The 19,992-nt window shown below is 43.6% G+C and overlaps 1 protein-coding gene across 2 annotated transcripts in view; it reads left to right on the top strand.

Annotated features, from left to right (window-relative positions):
• Positions 1-19,992, top strand: part of CACNA2D3 (calcium voltage-gated channel auxiliary subunit alpha2delta 3) — an 851,905-nt gene that overhangs the window by 565,015 nt on the left and 266,898 nt on the right. The window lies entirely within an intron of this gene.

Here is a 19,992-nt window from a genome sequence, read left to right as displayed (position 1 = left end):
CTTCTTTTTACGAAAAGGAGCACAGCCAGGAGACACTGGAAACCAATAGAATCCCTTACCTATGAGAAGTAGGAGGAAGAACGGAGGAGGAGATAGTGAAGGACATGGGACGTCTCTGGGTAGACCTTTTTGGATAGTTTGGACTTTTTGAAAGCAGCTTCATGTTCTATGCATGCAAAAATTAAAATCACTAAGAACAGGGGGCAAAACCCATAGTGAATGCAAACAGAACCAAATGAATCTGATGGCATTTCAGATGAACTATAAAAATTATCAAGAAAGGGAGAAAAAACAGTGTATATCTTGAATATAACCATGATGCCCTATATTAAAGCTCAAACATAGTTCTTTGACTATTCTTCGTCTAGGTGGGAGAGAGGATGGGAAATAATTTTAAACTCCTTTTGGTGTCATTTGGAGTTCTATGGGTCCAGCCATTCTGAATCAGTTTTGCAAGCATGGTAGAATTGAGCAAAGTCATAAATGAGGCAGACAAGGCCGGCACCCATGGGATGAGACTAGGTCAGAGGTGTCAGAATGAAACCCCAACTAGGTCCTTTGAAAGGGCCCAGAAGCAGTGGTGCCCCAGTAACAATGAGCACATCTAGAACCCAGAGCCCAGCTTCTAAAAACATTCCCCACCAACAGAAACCAGGGTTCCTTAGAGAAATTGCTAATTCCAGGGCTTGGGCTGGGAAGGTGCCCCCTCTCTGCCCCCCCAAAATCCCCCCAAAACCTGGAATATTTTAACCCACTGAGCCACCCAGGCACCCAAAAACTTTGAATATTTTATGCCAGAAACTAAGAAGTGCCAAAAACAACAATGAGGTCATACCAAAGGAGTCAGTATGAAGGGGCCCTTACTGGTCAACTCTGGGACAGTAATGGGTTACAGCCTGTGGAATAAAACAGAAATCCATGTGTTCTTGCCGATAGTGAGCAGATCAACACATGTCAAAGAGATGAACTAAAGAGATGATGAGATGGGTGGGCAGGGTTGCAGTTGACAGCAGGCTTCTGACTAGTCAATGTGAGGAGAGTCATGGAAATGGAAAAATCACCACTTTTTAAGCAGTTTGGGAAAGACTGGTTAGGACAAAGTTCATCAGTAGATGCTCAACTAACAGGGAGATTTGGTACAGGGTATTTTCATGGTCTCAAAGATCTTCCCCAAAGATCTCTGACTAGTTCTCAGGGGAAAAAGTAGTGTCTCCCCAGTGGAAGAATCCAGACAAAATCTAGAGTGGGTCCTCAAAATCAGTGTCACGGATGGGAAGCAGATGGGCATGGTATGCTTTTGGAGAAGGACGTGGCCAACTTACAGAGGGTTCTGGCTGGGATGCGTAACCTGAAGGTCATGGTGAAGGACGGTCATGGAAGAAGATAAAGCTTGGTATTAATAGGTTGTCTTGCCTTAGATAACGTTAATCACTTGAATCGATTGTTTTAGATTTACTAAATTACATACACACATGCACATGTATGTACGTATGCATGTTTACATTTGGAGGGACGTTTAGAGCTAAGGAGCTCCCATCCCTACTCCAGCTTTTGCACTAAAGAATTCTCAACAGCAGAGGCAACATAGAGGTCTGGGAGCAACTCTGGACATGAAGTTTTAGGGAAAATGTCTTTGAACAGCCTTGTGCTTTATCTTCAATACTTTATGAAGTTTACCTTCTGTTCCATAATCATCTTTCCTTACTTTAAAATGAAATAATGCTTTTAAGTGGTCCGTAATTGAGTAAAAGGGTATGTCAAGATAACAGAGCTCATTTATTCCACCTCTTTGAGAATCCTTTGATAGAAATCCTTTGACATAAAACTAGCCCCCCAGAATCTGTCCTTGAAATGAATGATCGCTCAGCACCTCATTTCCAGCTTCTGTTGTATCTTTGCAAATAGCCCTGATAAATAAATCCCCTAGTAAAATGTTCTGAGAGCCCCTTCTCCTCTTGGTGGTGCTGAGAAACCTGCTGGTTTGGGGCGGACTCTGGGGTTTCCCTCCATCTTCTTTCTAGGCCTGTTCAGTGAGGACAGGCAGTTGCTGCTCCAACAGATCCTTCTCTGGCCAGGAAGCAAGAATCTTTCCAAAGTCTTTATCTATAAATAAATAAATGTATGTATATATGTATGTATGTATGTATGTATGTTTGCATTTACGTGGGCCTGGATTCTGCCAGGTCAAGGACAAAAGCCCTCTGTTGTTTCTGCGGGCTTAAAATAGGATTTGTATGCCCACCAACATTGGAACCCCCCCACAACATGAATGGGGGAAAGGGATCAGCAATTGCAAATTTATGACCATCTTGATGCATTCTGGAAAGTCCCAAGCCAGCATTGCCCTAATGTGTTCCACCTTGAAATAATGAAAGAGACCAAATTTAGAAGCATTTGACATTGGGACTGGTGACCCCATTTTCATAATGTCTTGGTTTAGCGATGTCAGCTTTGGATTTTTTATTATTATTATTGAAGCATTTATAACCTACCTTAGTTTATTAACTGATAGCATTGAATTTAGAGTTAGGGCCGCTTCCGTTTGAATTCCATGTCTATGCCCTACTAGCTATGTGACCATAAGCAAGTCACTTAACTTCTGTGAGTGTTCTTTTCTGCATTTACAAAACGGAGATAAAACCTGCCTTCCAGGGTTGACATTAAGGATTAAATGTCTGCATGGTGAGAGCACAGTAAATAATGCCTGTCACCCTTGCCAACCTTCAGGAAGTCGGTGGGAAGTTTTCTCCTTGGCTGTGGGGAGTTTTGGGAATCTTCTCCTTTTTTGGGCTGGATTTCGCACGGTGACTACACCATGGCTTATACCACTTTGATACTAGAATCTGGCACTTAGGTATAATGAGTACCTTGGAAGCACTCACTAGTTGTCTAGAGATGCGCTTTAGTCCTTTGGAATCCATTTTGCGGTAATCACCTGTTGTGGGCGGAGCACTAAAGTCTGGGGCTGGTACCTAGTGTCCCCAAGAAGGACGGCTGCACCATCCAGGCAGAGCTCCCGTAGCCTCACAGACTGCCCAAGGCAAGGCATACATGGTAGGAGCCCTCTTAACTACCTGCCATCTGAAGGACTTGGTGCCCTCCCTTTGCCTTGACACAGTTCGTGCCGATTGCCCAAAGCACCCTAGAGGTTGGATCCAGAAGGCCATGCTGGTACCCCGAGTTGATGTACACGTACTGTGCCAGGTTGAAGTGTGAACTTACTCAAAGTTAGTTGTCTTCATACTTAGACTTCCCAAGCCTGTTGATGCCTGTTGTGATTTTATCATAATTGTATAATTAATTAAATATTACTGAAACCAATAACTTAGGAGTGTTAAAAGAAAGCTGTTACTTCTGGGGATATGTAAATGAATGCATTGGAAAAACTCTAAAGAAAATTGCTAAAAATTTACCAGTATGTTAACTATGGGCAAAGCATCTGTAAGGCTGGGGAGCACAGCTTTCCGTGCATTCAGAAGAAATTTATATTTTGCCTGCCTGCCGTCCTTCCTTCCTTCCTTTCTTTTTGCTAAGGGTGGTTTACCTAGATTTGTTTGTTCCATCTTAGGTTGATGGGGAATTCTGGTGGCTGGCTTAGTATCTGCTTCTTGTCTTATTGCCTCTTGGTGGCCTCCGGGAGCTGGGAGCTCTGTGGACAATGACCTTACCAAAAGACCCTCAGCTCAGAGCCTTGCAAGGCCACACTGGAGTTCTCTGCAGCTCAGGGACCTTTTCCAGGCTCCTTCAGATTGTTGGCAGAATTCAGTCCCTTGTAGTTGTAGGACTGAGGTCCCCATTTTCTTGTGTGCTATCACCTAGGGATTGCTCTCAGCTCCTAGAACTGAAAGTTCCTGCCACATGGCCAATGATAGGCAGTCATGCAGGACTGTTTGCTTTCTTCCAGACCAGCAAGAGTGCATCCCTCTAAAGCTTTGCCTGCTTTTGAAAGCTTCTGATTAGGTCAGGCCCACCCGAGATATTCTCTCTTTTAATTAACTCAGTTAAGTGATAGTAACCTAATCATGCTAGTGATATCCCATGCTACTCATAGTCAAGGGGAGGGGAGTGTAAGGGTCATGTACCTACTGAGGCAGACATCTTGGGAGCCCTTTTAGAATCCTGCCTATTACAACAGCTTCTGTCCATGCGCTGTGGTCTGAGAGGGAAAGATAATGCCAGAAGGGAACACAAGCACCACCTCCTGCTCCTTGCCAACTCTCCCTTGAGAGCAAGTCTCAGGGCAGCCATTCCTGTTCAGCATAACACTGTTGCTTACCGCTGGTGTCTCTAGGAGCCTGCTTCTATTTGTGACATTGTAGTCTGAAAGTGGCTTTATTTCTGGGAATCAGAAGACTTGTGACCCTGCTGGTGTAAGTCGTTTCTACCAACTGCTAAGGGATTAGGTATTCATCAGTTATCTAGTAAATGTAGAGGCTTGATTCCACAAGCGGGCTTAACATGGTCTGAGAAGCCTTCTTTCTTTTTAATCATCTGGTGGTTAAGGCGAAAGGAATTCCTGTTTGCTTGACTCATCCAAGTACTAACCTGGCCCGACCCTGCTTAGCTTCCGAGATCAGACGAGATTGGGCGCGTTCATCAGTCATTATGGCTGAAGATCCAGCAGCAACAAATACAATTATATAATTGATTTAATACTTAAATGAATAGCTTGAAATGACCCTGAGTATGGGACTTTCCCTTTTTATGAATTACATATTGATTCATACGTTTCTGGGTCTGGGCAAGCTCAAGATAAAAGTTTGTAAAGGCCAAATACAGAGTCTGGCACGGGAGTCAAAGATTGCGTTTCACTAAGCATGATCTAGACTTGGGACGGACAAAATTTTCCTTTCAGGGCCCACCCTCCCTGCCCATTACTACCAGTCTGATTAAATATTCTGCTTCCTGCCTGGCTGTTCTATTCAATTTGCTTTCCTGGTGAAGCCCAAATAAATGAATTAATGTTAACAACGTTAATTATGTTTAATCTAATAAGATCTCGTGTATTAATTGACAAAACAGCAAACACCAGAATTCTGAAATTCATGGGCTTCTTATCTGAATACAAGTTGTGCACAGTCATTATCTCTTAGGTGCAGAGCAAAAAATCATTAACAATGGAATTTGTTCCATTTTGTAAGCAAATGGCGTGTGCTTTCCAGTTGGGATTTAATCATCTCTGGAATGCTCTCCAGCTTGCTGTGCAGGGTAGAACCTGTATTAAACCAAGGAAGCATCAGCATCCCTGATCAGCCCCTCCAGGGGGGTTTACACAGACCATGGTGACACACAGAAGGGAAGCAAAGAAGTCTTTTAGAAACAGTGGGAATGTGACCATTTAAAATAATGAGAATTCATTACCAAGCCCACTGCCCCTCCCTGTTGCTGGTAATGCAATTCGGAATGCAATTTGCAGGAACTTTCAAACCAATTTAGTTGCATTTGCAAATTGGACATGTATCCTTCCTCCTCACCCCCCACCAAGTCCAACTTGGAGAAAATGCTTTGCATTTGATGAATTGCACATTTGTTTCGGTTTCCCACCTAGGAATGGTACCTAGGTGGTTTAGGAGTCCTTTGGGTGATTGCTTTAAGCTACAACATCTTACTGCCTAGAAGCAATTACTCAGGGGGTCGAAGCCATCATAAGGAAGTTGTCCGGGCTTGGAAACTGAATTTACAGTATTTTTCCCAAGACACCGCTGCATATCAAAGAAGTTCAAATCGTCAAAACAAAAGACACACGTATAGAGAAACAAACCATCCTGCTGGGTCGTGGAACAGAGAATGCCATCTGCATTACATGGCATGGAGGAAACTGATTACGTTGGGACCTCTATTTCATAGCAGATGGGTTCATTAAATTTAATAGCCTCCAGAGCCTTTAGAAACCGTGTTAAAAACATGTGGAGCATGCTGTGACACTTCACTTCTGCCCCTACAGTCATTATAACTCTGGCACAGACTATAAATATTATAGTACTTTATTTCCATCGAAACAGATTACTATTATAATTATATATATGTGTGTGTGTGTATATATATATATATATATATATATTTTTTTTTTTTTTTTTTTTTGCCAGGAGATTGACATTAAAGAGAATGTATTCCTGATTTCTGGCACCACTTACATTTATCCAAATATTTTCCTTTTCTATTTGATTCTAGATTCTCTATTAAATATGGGGGGTTTTTTAGCTCAACTTTTTTTTTTCCTTTGAGTTCATGTTGTAAAACTATGAATTGAAAGTATTAAAGTATCTTCAGGAGAGATATTCTAATACATTACGGATGACTATCAGCTAATAGAAAAGGTTAGGGCTGAAAATGAAAAAAAAAATTAGATTCCAGGTTTTTTGTTGTTGTTGTTGTTTTAGATTTTTAGATTTATGGTGGTTTCTGCTATTATGGTGTAATCATTTGTAACTGTCTCTAATGAAAGAAAAAAGCCTCTAGAAATAGATAAGACCTTATAGAAATGGATAAGAACATTAAGAATCCTGAATAATCATTTAGCATAATGGATTATTCAGGATTCTTTGTTTACAAGTGACAGCACTCAGTTCAGAGTAGTAAAGGTCAGAATATCTATGTAGTTCTGGTTGAGGCATGACTAGCTTCGGGAATCACTCCCATGTTATCAACTTCCAATTAATCCTATGAGTTCCTTGATTTCTTGGCTTCCGTTCCCAGGCAGGCGGGTTCCCACTCTATAGTGTGGCAAACATGACCTCAACCACCCACCCGCTTTTATTGCTTTAGACCCTTGATTTCTCCCTTTCTCTTCCAGCACCTGTATCAAATCCATAGTAGTCCCGTTAGGCTTGCAGCCCCGTACTGAGAGGTGAGGCAGAGCTAAATGACGGCTGGAATCTCACAGAGCAGGGAAGAAACCAGTTCCAAAGGTCATTGATACCTGGAGGGCTGCAAGGTCACAGAGCCCTCCATAGAGCTTGTTTACAGAACCCAGACCTAATCCATGCCCAAGACTATGTATTCCATCAGTATAGTATTCATTATGGTACCATGTTTTTAAGCAACAGCACTCTTTATCTAGTGAAATGTTTCCATGGACACTTGGTGTATGAAGCATACAGAAGCAGAGCTACTCTGATGGATGTGGGGAGTGGGGGCATGGAGCCCCGGTCGCTTGGTCACCTCCAGAATGAATAGGGAAGCTCTGCAGCACTTTTTTGCTTCCCCTTGGCATTGTAGAGGAGCTTAGATAATATTCTCAGTAAACAGTGAGTTAACCTCTGAGAATGGTAAAATGGGTTTTTCGGTTCTGGGTTATCTGCTATGCCCTTACATTTATAGCAAGGTAATGGGTTGGGTCCATTTAGGAAAGATGGTTACGGGGATTGGGAGGTTGTGTCCATGATTGTATTAGAAAGCCAAATTGCATGTGCTTTTACCCTCCGATATCTGTACTTTTTATATTCTCTGGAGACCAGTTTTCTTGGCAACCCTCATTCCTGAAACATGGTCTCCTCCAAGTCCTGCTTAACATGGTGTCCCAATTCAAAGCTAACAGAGATGAACTCAGTGTCTGTGAATCTGAGTTCAGTTCTGAGCAAAGTTCATAATTTACTCTAGCCCACCATCCCACTGAGGTTAGATGTATACCACTTAGCCAATCAGCTGCGGCTGGGGAAGGGTCGTGTGATGGGGACAGGTTAGCCAGGGCTGTGGATCACAGATTCAGTAAGAAAGAGGTAGGAGCAGGAGGCAATGACCGGAGTCTAGAGGAGGTGACGCTTCTAGACCTCTGTCTCTCTATCCAAGGCTTCTATAAATTGCATCCCTAGCTAGCTTCTAATAATAACTCTTTGGACCATGGCTTCCTGTTCACTCCAGCTGCTCCAACGAGTATCCCCCAGTCCTCTCCCTGCCTCCTACATCTTGACATTGCCCCTTCTTCAGCCACCCATCTGCTACACAGGAGATAGGAATTCCTCTCCCTTGTGCCTTCAGAGAGCGGAGGGAGGTATTTTGGCCACCACAACTAAATCTGTGCTGGTTTTTTTTTTCCTCCCTTAATGGCCCAGATATTTGGGCAACTTAGATTCTCAGAGCTGATTTCTCATGCTCTGACCTGGTTTAAACTAAAATGAATGCATTCCTCTTATTACCAGCATGAAGAACAATTAAAATAATCCCCAAAAATCAGCCTGTGGTTTGATATCAGCTGCCAGTTTCTCTTCTCTTGCTGTACACAGAATTTTCTCCATGTAAAAGATGTAATTCTCCTACTCTGATTCCATGAGGATTGCTGTGCCAACTATAAATGGATGGTCCGTGAGACCATGGCTCAAAGATACTATAGATGAGAGTGTTTCACCTAACTGGGCTCTTCAGCTGCTTCCATTGAAACATGGCAGAGGACCATTCTTTTGCCTCCGCTTGGCTTTCAAAGATCATTCCTTCCTGGTTTTTCACACCTGCTGTGAGTCATATAACAACCGGAGGCTCCTTCATCATGATTCTGCTGATGGTATGCACTACTGTTAACTATCCAGACCAAGCAGGGTGCTCAGTGCCTTGAGGGAAGTTCTCTCTTGTTCTGAACAAATAAAGGAAAATCAAAGACATGGTTTATTTGGGCAAAAGGAACATGTTTTCAAATCAATTTCCATTATGTTTACTCAAAAAATCTGGAACATCAACATTTTTGCTGGTTGATGGAAACGATTAAACACTCTTGTAACTGATTTCTCCTGTGAGGTGATGAGACTGACAGTGACCTAAGAGGGAACAGGCACAGGTGTTCATCTCTCTCGTTCTCACTTAGCACACTGGTATGGGGCATTGGTTTCCAGTTGTGAAAGATCCTTCCTCTGAGGACGGAGTCAAATAAACTGCTTGTTCATCCGTTCACCTCCAGTGGCATTCTAAGAAGGGACCCAGGGACAGGACTGGCCTCACACCTTACAGGACCATTTGATCACCTGACCCCTGTTCACCTCTCAGTCTTCCCTTTCAACCTGGCTTTTTTCCATTCAGTCCAGACTCATGTGACCCACAAATTCATAGTCTTAAAGATTTTTATCATACTTAACCACTGCACATACTCCCTCCACAAGAAGCAGCCTCTTCCTCCCACCGCATCTTGGAGCCTCTGGGCTTATGTTTGCCTTCAGTTCCATGACTGTCTCCTCTGCAAAGCGCCCCCTGATCTCCTCAGATCCATCCCCCAGTTTTGAACCAGGCTCTCGTGATATGCTCTTAAAGCATTTAGCACAATCCTAGAATCTTGTGCTATATCAAAAATTCCATTTTAAAAAATTGCATTTTTTTCATCTCACTGAACTATAAACTCCTTAAGGAAATAGATGATATTTGTTCTTTGATATCCGCAGTACAGCACTGGGGACATAGTAGGTGCTCAAGAAAGATTCGGCTGTATGAGTCCCATAGAATCAGACCTCTCAAAGCTGGAAAGCATCTGACAATTCTTTGCTTTCTAGATGTTAGGTAAGAACGGCATCATCTCCAACATTTCATTGAGTATGCTTCACACTTGCTCAAGGCCGTGTTTGTTATATAAATAAGTGGATTCACCTTCACCGTATGACTGGGATTCTCATTCAGGTACTCAATACCACCAACCCAAGGAACCATTCACCACATACATCAAAGAGGTCTGAAGTCGTGTGTCCATGCTTTGGGGAGCTAGGGTGATGACATTCTGAAATGGAAAGCTGGTTTAATATCAGCCACCGCGTTGTTAAGATAAAATCTATCATAGGTTGGCTATATACATTTCTTTGCCACAGAACTCACCTTACTCTTAAAATCAAGGAAAGTTTTTTAAAAGGCTTTGGCACTGTCAGAATCCTCTCTGGTTGCTGGGCATGTAATGGGCATTCCTGAAATCCTTAAAAAGAATCCTTTACATTTGTTTTTCATTTCCTGGCTTTCAATGTGCTTTCCTAATATTGCCTCTAAGTATCTTACCATGTGCAACAGAGCCCCACCATTGCTGGCCACTCTCCCTCCGTCTCGACACACCAGCCATGCTGCTTACCCTTTTGTTGCTTGAACATCACCAAACTTTCTCCCGCCCTGGGTCTCTTGAACATGCTTCTCCTTCTGAACTGGCCTCCCTCTCTGCTCCTTTACTGAGGGAGAGGCTCTTTCCCACTCTCTGTGTCTCTGCCAAAATGTCACCTCCCCTGTATATGTTGGCTTTTATCTCTGTTGCCTTCCTTCATAGAAATTATGATCGTTTGTAACTATTACAATTATTTCAGTTAGGCACTCTGAGATTTTCCCCCTCTTTAAATATTCTTCTTAGACGGCCTTCCCAGAAATAGCCTAAGGACTGGCGCAAAGTCTGTCTTGCAGCCTTACATCCTAGTCCTGCGCCTGGCACAGAGTACCACACACTCAGTATTAGCTCCGAGACATGAAGTGTCTTGTTCCTCATCGCACCAGTCTCTTATGACTACGCTCTACAGCTTGTTTCTCCCTCTCTACACTGTATTTCTCCTAAAAAATGTACAATGAGACACTAAGAATTAGGGAAGAAACAGTCCAGAATATTAGCGACAAAGTGGATGGTGGTGCCAAGGAGAGTTTAAAATACTGTCCCCCAAATACAGCTGTCATATTTGTCAAGTTCAGGTCTGAAGCAGCTGGTTTTTACGAATGCCCGCCTTATTTATTCAGGGACAGTCACTGATTTTTAGATGGAGGAACAGGGAACTTTCGAGAGTGAAGCAGATTTCCGCAATGTTCCCTTTCTATGCGTGTTGTTAAAAGCAATAGTTTGGGGAAAGGATTGATTGCTTAAGGCACACTGTTTATACTACATTACTTAGGTCTGATGGAAAAGTTCCTAACGGTGGTTTTCTTGCTAAAGATACGGTCTATGGATGAAGAGTGGAATGTGATTTTTTTGGTAGGGCATCATCGTAATTTAGGTGGACTCCAGAGAAATTTGATATTGGGAGAGGCTGGGAAAAATAGGCCCGTGGAGCTTCTTTAACGTTAGCATTGAATTCTTCATCAAAATACAAATGCTGTCTGCTTTTAATTACGGTCCTTCTTCAGGCCAAGTTAATTACTCCGGGCCAGACTGGAAAGGAAACTTCCCAGAAAGTCTGATATGATAGAATGGTAGTGTGTTTTCTGAAGAAGATGCTGAGAAATTCTTAATGGATTACTCTTTCAGTATAACTTTTGCAACGGAATACTAAGGGAATGAGAGTGGGGGAAGGACATCGTAGATTTTTCGCAGCTGTTCACCATCATAGCACTTGACAATCTGCTTCTTATTTCGTTTTCTGTTATGTAAAAGCACGGAATTCTCAAGTTAAGAAATATTGATCACTGCATGACAATACATACAGAACAAAACCCGATTGTGTCGAAAAAGCTCACCTTCTAAAGCGAGGTCCTCTGACTCTCTTCATTTTGTTATTAACATGTGTGGGTCTTCTTACTTGGAAAATAATGTGGTTTTGTTAAGCATCAGTTATTTAAAGGTTAAAATAATCTTAATTTTAACTATTAATATTATTAGGAACAGATTTTCAACCAAGCCCAGCTGAAGGCAAACAAGGACAAACTTGGAAAAGAAAATAAATGGGTGGCTGGGAATGCAGAGACGCACAGAGAGCTGGGTCTTGGCCACAGTGAGTAGGTTCGCAGCGGCCCTTTGCTGTATTGGCAGAACCATACATTTTTGTAAGGTCTGCTGATTTCCCCAGACTTCATGGAATCTAGATCAAGTTTGTCAATTTCGCATTTCTCTTGCGAGGATAATCCAACCTAGGGCTGAATTGGGAGCACTGAGGGTATGTGGGCTTCGTGGCCCTGGGACCCAGCGGGATGGCTCCTTCTCTGTAGTGTCAGTAAGTAAGAGAGTCTATTCTCTGGCCATCAGTGCTTTGGGAAGCTTCTGAAGCCAGATGTACGGTTATCTAGTTCATTTACCGAATCCCTAAGCTGAGGGTCAGTGTCTATGCTAGGTAACAGGGTATCATTTTCAGGAAATACGGTTTAAGTCCCTGATGTGAACAATCCAAGCCAATGAGGTCATTTCAAATTATTAGGATTTGTTTGTTTGTTTGTTTGTTTTTTAATAGGTATCGGTAGCTTCCCACCTTGAGCAGGAAGGGCCGTATGCCGCCTTTCTCAGGATCTTATTAGCGGGTCACGGTGAAAACAAGTCTTAGACAAATTCTGCCATCCATGCAAACGTTTATTCGCAGCCTGCCCAAAGTCAGCTAAGCATTCTGAAAGCCCAAGGAAGCTGTGGCTCTCTATCCTTTCAGATGTTCCGATGGCATCTTGCCTCAGAACAAACATTATTTGAAGGGGTCAGTTAACCTTCTCTTTGGACTCAGGTGACTCAGAAGCCTGCTGAGCCGCAAGGCCTGGTGCGGGATTTCTCAGGATGGAGGCTGCTGAGTTCCCAAAGCCCTCCGTGGGGCTCTGCGGTCTGCTGAACCCATCCACTTAGAGTGGACACCCACTCACCACTGAAAAATCCTTTCTATCTCTGAGCAACACCAGAGCGTTTGTCAGTTACAGTAACAACCGGTTGTTACTGTAACAACCGGTTGTTACTGTAACTGACAAACCCTCTGGTGTTGCTCAGAGATACATGCGTGTAGCACACATTGCCTTTTGCTTCATACTAGCCAGAGCCTGGACTGCTGATTAAGGCAGCTGACTGCCTTTTAGACATAGATTAAAATCAGCGTAGACTTTTATATCCTATCGTCTATGCTGAAGTCGTTTACAGTAAACTTCCTACCACTAATAGCGTTGTATATCGGTGACCCTTGAACAATGTGGGGTTAGAGGCACCGACCCCTGTGCCGCCATGAATCCACGTATAACTTTTGACTCCGCAAAACTCTAAGGACTACTGGCCCGCTGTTGACCAGAAGCCTTACTTACAACTTAGTTAACATGTATTTTTTTGTGTTGTATGTATTTTGTACTATATTCTCACAATACAATAAACTAAAGAAAAGAAAATATTAATAAGAAAATCATGAGAAAGAGAAGACACAGGACACCTAGGTGACTCAGTCGGTTAGGTGTCTGCCTCCAGTTCAGGTCATGATTCCAGGGTCCTGGGATCGAGTCCCATATCGGGCTCCCTGCTCAGCGGGGAGTGTGCTTTTCCCACTGCCTCTGCTGCTCGCCCTGCTTGTACTCTCTCTCTCTCTTTCTGACAAATAAACGATTTTTTTTAAAAAAAGGAAGAAAAGATACATTTATTGTACTCTACTGTATTTATCAAAAATTTCCATGTATCAGTGGACCCATGTAGCACAAATCCATGTTGTTCAAGCATCAACTGTTCAATCAGGGTTTCTTCCTTGTGAAACGGTAATAATAATGGTGCTGATCTCAGAGACTGTGAAGATGAAAAAACAAAACAGATGATGCTGCTTAACATCATGTCAGGTACATATCAAGTGCTTCACGTAAACGCTCATCCGTTTTATCTAGACGCTCAGACGAGCATTATTTATTCTTCCAGACACAGGGGCTTGTGGAATGAATTCGGCCTTCTTTTTCTGTTAGACTTGCCAAATTCTGACACTCTCCCAAAGAAAGGGGATAGAGAAGGTCATGCACATCTGTTCCTTCCCAGCAGAGGGATGTCCCCGAGTTGCTCCCATTCTTTGCAACCACATTTTCTGCTCTAAGTGGTAGACCCATGTATCCTGTTTGGAAGCTCCATTCCATGCTCTGGAATGAGAAAGGGGAAAAAAAAAAGTCCACAGATGCCCTTGGCCATCACTGTCGCAGATGTGTCTATGGCTGCGTCCTAGAGCAAAAACCAGGTTGAGCGTAATCCCAGGGCTGGAGTCAGCTGCAGTCCCATTCTTGTGCTGTGGCCAGCAGGTGTGAGCCAAGAAGCCTGGGAGGAATGGCTGAGCCGTGAAAGCTCCTGGAGATCTTCAGAAGCATCCACATCAGTGCCTCTGCTGTGCGGTAGGCCAGGCCTCCCCCGCAGCACAGTGAGGATAATGGGTGCCAGAGCCACCGGTGTGGGGCAGTCCCCATGCACCCCACATTGTGCCAAGTGCTTTTGCATCAACGACCAGCGAGTCTTATTGCCTCATTCTCCAAAGGAGGAAGGCAAGGCTTAGGGAGGTTGGGAGGAATTTGCCTGAAGAGTTGGGATAATCAGTGGAACAAAAGGGCTTCAACCCTCATGTGCCTGCCTGGGCGGGATGCCTGTGCTCTCGATGGGGTGCGGGCAGGTGTCTTGCGTATACTTATGTGCTCTGATGATGGGCGCACACCCACCGGGGTGTCTTCCAGAGGGCCCGAGTCTTTAAAGTGCTTGATGTGAGATTAGAAATGGCCTTTCCATTGCCGTCAGCCTGAGTGACATTGCTTCTCCTGAATTTTGAAAAGCTCATGGTATTTGCTTTGAGATACAAAGAACCAGAGCCTGACTTGTCCTGAATCGTGTTTCATAGCACTGGCAGCATGAGATAGGAAACTTGAAATTTTGCGACATGTCTGTCTCACGTGGCCACTTCTCTGTGCTCTATTAAGTGACAGAAGGAAAAACCCAGCTCATCCTACTTATAAAAAAAAAGAAGAAGAAGAAACAGCATTCCTGGGCTTAAAATGAGTACTAACAATTCTATTTGATGGGCTTTTAAATACCCTGGAATTTACATTTTAAATGTGTTACGCATCACAAAAGGATTTCCATAGTGTTATCACAGCAAACACTGTAATCACATCCTATAATTTATATCACTCCAACTGCCTGCTGTCAAAAATCATAATACGCTGTTGCTGATTGGCACATGGCTTCTCTCCTGAAGGAAATTAAGGGTCCTGAATCAAACTCCTTGGGGGCATTTTTGATAACTTTGTATGGAAAGTCTGGCCACCTTGATGGGTAGTCAGGTGAGTCAAGCAGTGGGTTAATAAGAAGATCTAAACCTCAAACACGAAATTGAACAAGCCAACGCGTCCCCAGGGCAAGCCACCTCAGAGAGCTCTATGTGTGGATCCCAAGGAAGCTGAGCGATCTGGGAGCCCCTGCACTGCCGGGAGCAGCAGGACCTGTGGCTCCTGCTGGAGGCCTTCCAAGAGGTGGTGCAATTAACCTTGGGATTCAGAGACCTTGCCTGTGTCCAAACCTTTGCTCCCATTCTGCTTTGGATAGGGCCCGAAGGGAAAGTGGTGACGTCCCCAGGCATTTCATTTATGAACTCTGCTTTTTCTTCCCACAAATAACCAACTTCAGTGTTTATCTTTTTTAAGAATAGAAAGTCAGATTTAACCTCTTCCCTCCATGCTCAATCACTGCCAAATGTTCACCTCCAAATCAGAATTCCTCAGGAAAGGATTGGGCCATGAGGATGTGAAAGAACAGCCCCCGGTCAGTGCCTGGCATGGAGGGACAGAACAAAATTGTCCTGTGTAAGAAAAAAGGACAAATGCAAAAAAAAAAAAAAAAAAAAAAAAAAAAAAAAAAAAAAAAAAAAAAGCAGACTTGCTTCCTAAGAGAAGACAGGGAACATCAAGCTTATTAATAAGAGGACAGGGGCCTGACCCCAGTGGCACAAAGCAACTGAAGACCTTTGCAATGGCAGGGCTAGCTCTTATTGCATTTGATGTTATTTTCTATTCTGCTGCCCATCACATATGCTCAAAGCCCTCAGAGGAGTAGTGTTGGAGGGCAAACTGTGGGAAAGTTCCAGTTTTTTACACATCTACGTTCTTGGAAGGGGACGGAGGGGGTGTGCATATAGGGTGATGGGGTCGTCTGCAATGGAATGAGCTCAGCAGGAGCAGAAGATGAGAACCAGTGGTGGCTGGAGACCTGGAGGTCCCATCCTTCCCTAAGATCCCAGCTGCCTCCAACAGAACCGTGGGGCTTCCCCTACAAAGGGATCAGTCTGGGTCAGGTATATCTATGTCCTGCTGTTCGAATATCTTGACTGAAATGTCTGTTTCTGCCAGAAGCTCCATCGACTACAAAATTCAGAGAAAGGATCAGGCGATAACACTTCTGGGCTGCTCTCTTTTGCAGTGTTACAGAACGTTCACTCCTGAGTTTCTCCTATTGAAATATGGGAGGACGGGTCTAAAACGGAGGGATCTCAAAATCTGACATGTAGCCGTGTGTGAATTTCGGGCAGTGTGTGATCCCTCCCATAGAAATGTGTACATGAACAGGAACAATTTTCCATCGTTCCCCACCACTGTTGAGAACCACTAGAATAGATCTCTAAGGTTTGGTCTAGCTATATGGGCCTGTTTTTGTTATGTTTTGTTGTAAACTGCCTCACTCCACTTAAATGGCAAGCAAAATACATTAATCATTTGTTGTGGGAACGTTCAGAAGCCAACAAGCCCAAACACAGATTCTGCTTTGCATGTCGTAATATACGAAGACATTGATTTAGGAGAGAAATGGGCCCACTGGACACAGCTGTGACTGATGCCAAAGAATAGTGACCCTGAAATCCAGCAAACCTTGCCATCTTCTTCTTGGCAAATGAGGCAGCACCTGGGTCATTGGGTTTGAGATGCAAGTCTTACTGATTCTGCTCCCAAAATACATCTCGAATTTCTCTTCTTGCCATTTGCAGTGTGCATCTCTCCTGCGTCGACCATGCCTGTTGACTTCCAGCTGGTCTTCTGGCTCTACTCTTACACCTCTAGGCTCCCTTCCTGCCTTTGTCTTAGTTCCTTGGAGGTGGGCACCCACCACCTCCCACCATTAGAGCCCTCACTTTTTTCCTGGCTGACTCCCACTTCATCTTCGGGTCTTAAATTACAGATTCCTTCCCTGACTCAACCGCCAAATAGAAAAGGACCACCTACTAGTCTCTCATAAAATCTGTTCTTGTTCTCAATAGTATTGCACACAGCTTATTACTACATATCGCTCGGGCTATTTTTAAAATTACGTCTCTCTCAGGCTTCCTCTAAATTATGCATGGTAGGGGCGCCTGAGTGGCTCAGTGGGTTAAAACCTCTGCCTTTGGCTCAGGTCATGATCCCGGGGTCCTGGGATCGAGCCCCACATCGGGCTCACTGCTCATTGGGGATCCGGCTTCCTCCTCTCTCTCTCTCTGCCTGCCTCTCTGCCTACTTGTGATCTCTGTCAAATAAATAAATAAAATCTTAAAAAAAAAAAAAAGACAACTTTAAATTAGGCATGGTAATGACCTGATTTTTTTTTGGTCAATTATATTCCCAATATCCAACATAATACCATTATATTCCCAATATCCAACATGTTACCATACAAATAGTAGGAGGGATACACTATTTGGTATCTACACAATGGTAGAGAGGAGAGGAAAAGTACTTTCTACACTGCACTCTTAGGTTTAATGACATGGACCCTGCAAATTAAACTGACAAAAGATAAACCAGTAGGAAGAAAGGTTCATTCGGTGCCCATATGGAGGCCTCCAAACCGAAGAAATGAAGACTCAGAGGCAGTGGTGGGAAGACGGAGATAGGACTTACACACTACTTTAACAATGAGCGATACATTTGTGGAGAAGTGATAAGACAGAGGAAAATGACTTTGGGCTGCTACAGGTGGTAAATTGTGGAAGGGTAAATATATTGGGGAACAAATGGACGTTTGGGTTATTTTAGTAAAGCTTGTTTTGCAGTCTCAAGCTTATGCAGTCTCTGGAGTGATGAGAGCATCTCCCATGATTAAGAGTCACGCTCCTGTTACTGGTATGGGAGAAAAAAGGAGGGTACTTTCGGAGAGGGAAATTTATACCCACATGGCAGAAAGGCGGAAGGTGGAGAGCTCTTCCTGCATCTGCTCTTTCTCAAGTGACTTCAGCCCAAAATAAAAATTGCCAAAGGGGCATACTTTGGGGTGGCATGTTCTAATAACCTTCTGGTAAAATAATCTCTCCCGGGGGTAACACGATTTGATTCTTGTTATAGTTGAAGCTGTTTGCCTAACACGCATTCATCTGCCAAATCTCTTTCTAAGCACTGCCTCCTCGGAGACCTGTCCCTGCTCTGGCTTCATGGCCCACTTAACACAGTACGATTATCTTTGATTTACCTTCATGTCTTCCCGATTTGTTCCACCTAAGACAGAGTAAGAAGTATGCCCAGTATTCTTCCTTGGCTCAGGGGCTGATGCTTAGTGGATATTTAGTAAGTAAATAAAAATCAAAGAACTGCATCGGCTTAAAACTAAAAATATGTGAAGGTGGTGACTTTATGACTCAGTTTTAACATTGGGGATAAACTGCTTGCAAGTTCACATTCATATGACCCATGCATGGTTAAACACACACATACACGCGCACACGCGCACGCACACACCTGATTTTACATGCAAATATTAACACTGGGGCCACATACGGTGAGTGATACCCCAACGAGGCTGAATCTCATTTATCTTTGCATGTGGTCTGCATACCCAGTATCCCTGTGGATACTCATTGTGTGCTTGAGCAGATGAGTTCCTCAATATATGACTTACTCATGCTACCTTTTATTATATTTTCAGATTTCCACATATGGAGATGCAGAAGCCATTGTTATTTGAGGGAAATATAGGTTGTATTCATTCATTTCAGTTAATGGGAAGAAAGGTGAAAACACCCAAATCTTACCATTCCCACTTGTCTCTGAGCCCTTCTCTTACGGTGGGTGTTTCTTGCACACACATAGCTGAAGGAGTGTGCAAAACTCACAGCACCTTTCATGACGGTCGCCTTGCACTTCAGAGCAGCTGAGTTCGGAGATAGCTCACTGGGGTTAGTTATGGCTGACACACTATCAAGGTAACAATATGAGCTGAATCTCTTGGGTTAAACTACCTTATCAGCTCAAATACATTGCTTCATGAAATCTTTTAAGCCCCTCTTATTAATTAACTGAGGGCACCATTAGATATTTTTAAGAAATCTAAATCACTGTGAATCTTTCCTTTTCTCTTAAAAAATTCGGGCCAGGGGGAGGAGTCAAGATGGCGGAGAAGTAGCAGGCTGAGACTACTTCAGGTAGCGGGAGAACAGCTAGATAGCTTATCTAAAGATTGCAAACACCTACAAATCCAACGGGAGATCGAAAAGAATAGCAATTCTAGAAAAAAAAAAAAATTCGGGCCAGAAACACAACTGATTTCTGTCTATGAAACTGGAAGGCAGCTGTTGATGGTCTTCCTTATACTTAGCCGTTCCCTACTTTTTACTATGGGCTTCCAGTGGCAAACACTGTAGACTGCTCTGTCCCCAACACTCTTACTGCCGTCGCCTGAACTTCCTCATTACAAGAACTCTGTAATATTCTCTGACTCCATATTTTCCGTCTTCCTTTAGCCATCTGATCTCACGTGTCAGTCATGACATAGCTGTGGGTCAGAAGGGCTTTGAGAATCCTTTTATTTTCTTTTGTCCTAGGGCTGGACTTTTAGGATCGTGAGGAAGTCTGCTACTTGACATAGTGAATCATGTCTACCGCTTCTCCATCTGTTGAGGTGACTGTGTTTGGCTGGTTCTCCATATGGGCTTTACCCAGGGTATTCCTTCCCTGATTGTCCAGGAAGCTCCCCCCTCCTCAAATACTCAGTGTCCAACTGTGGGGGGACAACTGATGTGGTGCCTAGACAGAAGTGCCCTCAAGACTCCCAGATGTCTCTGTACCAACTGCCTTATTCTTCTTCTTCTTTTTTTTTTTTAGTATTTTATTTATTTATTTATGTGACAGAGAGATCACAAGTAGGCAGAGAGGCAGGCAGAGGGGGAGGGGGGAATCCCAAGGTCCTGGGATTGAGCCCCACATTGGGCTCAATGTAGAGCAGAGAGCCCAATGTGGGGCTCAATCCCAGGACCTTGGGATATGACCTGAGCTGGGGCCAGGGGTTTTAACCCACTGAGCCACCCAGGTGCCCCAACCAACTGCCTTATTCTTAGTATCTGTTGGGGGAACCAGTCAGCAATGTCTCAAAAACTCAGTTTTGAAATTCCCCAAATGAGAAGGAATGGGAAGTGTGGG

Source organism: Mustela putorius, unplaced genomic scaffold (assembly GCF_011764305.1).
Source record: "Mustela putorius furo isolate JIRA1106 unplaced genomic scaffold, ASM1176430v1.1 tig00000095_pilon_pilon_pilon, whole genome shotgun sequence".
Lineage (NCBI taxonomy): Eukaryota > Metazoa > Chordata > Mammalia > Carnivora > Mustelidae > Mustela > Mustela putorius.
Note: the sequence above shows the minus strand (reverse complement) of the source record. Positions and strands in the feature narration are given on the sequence as shown.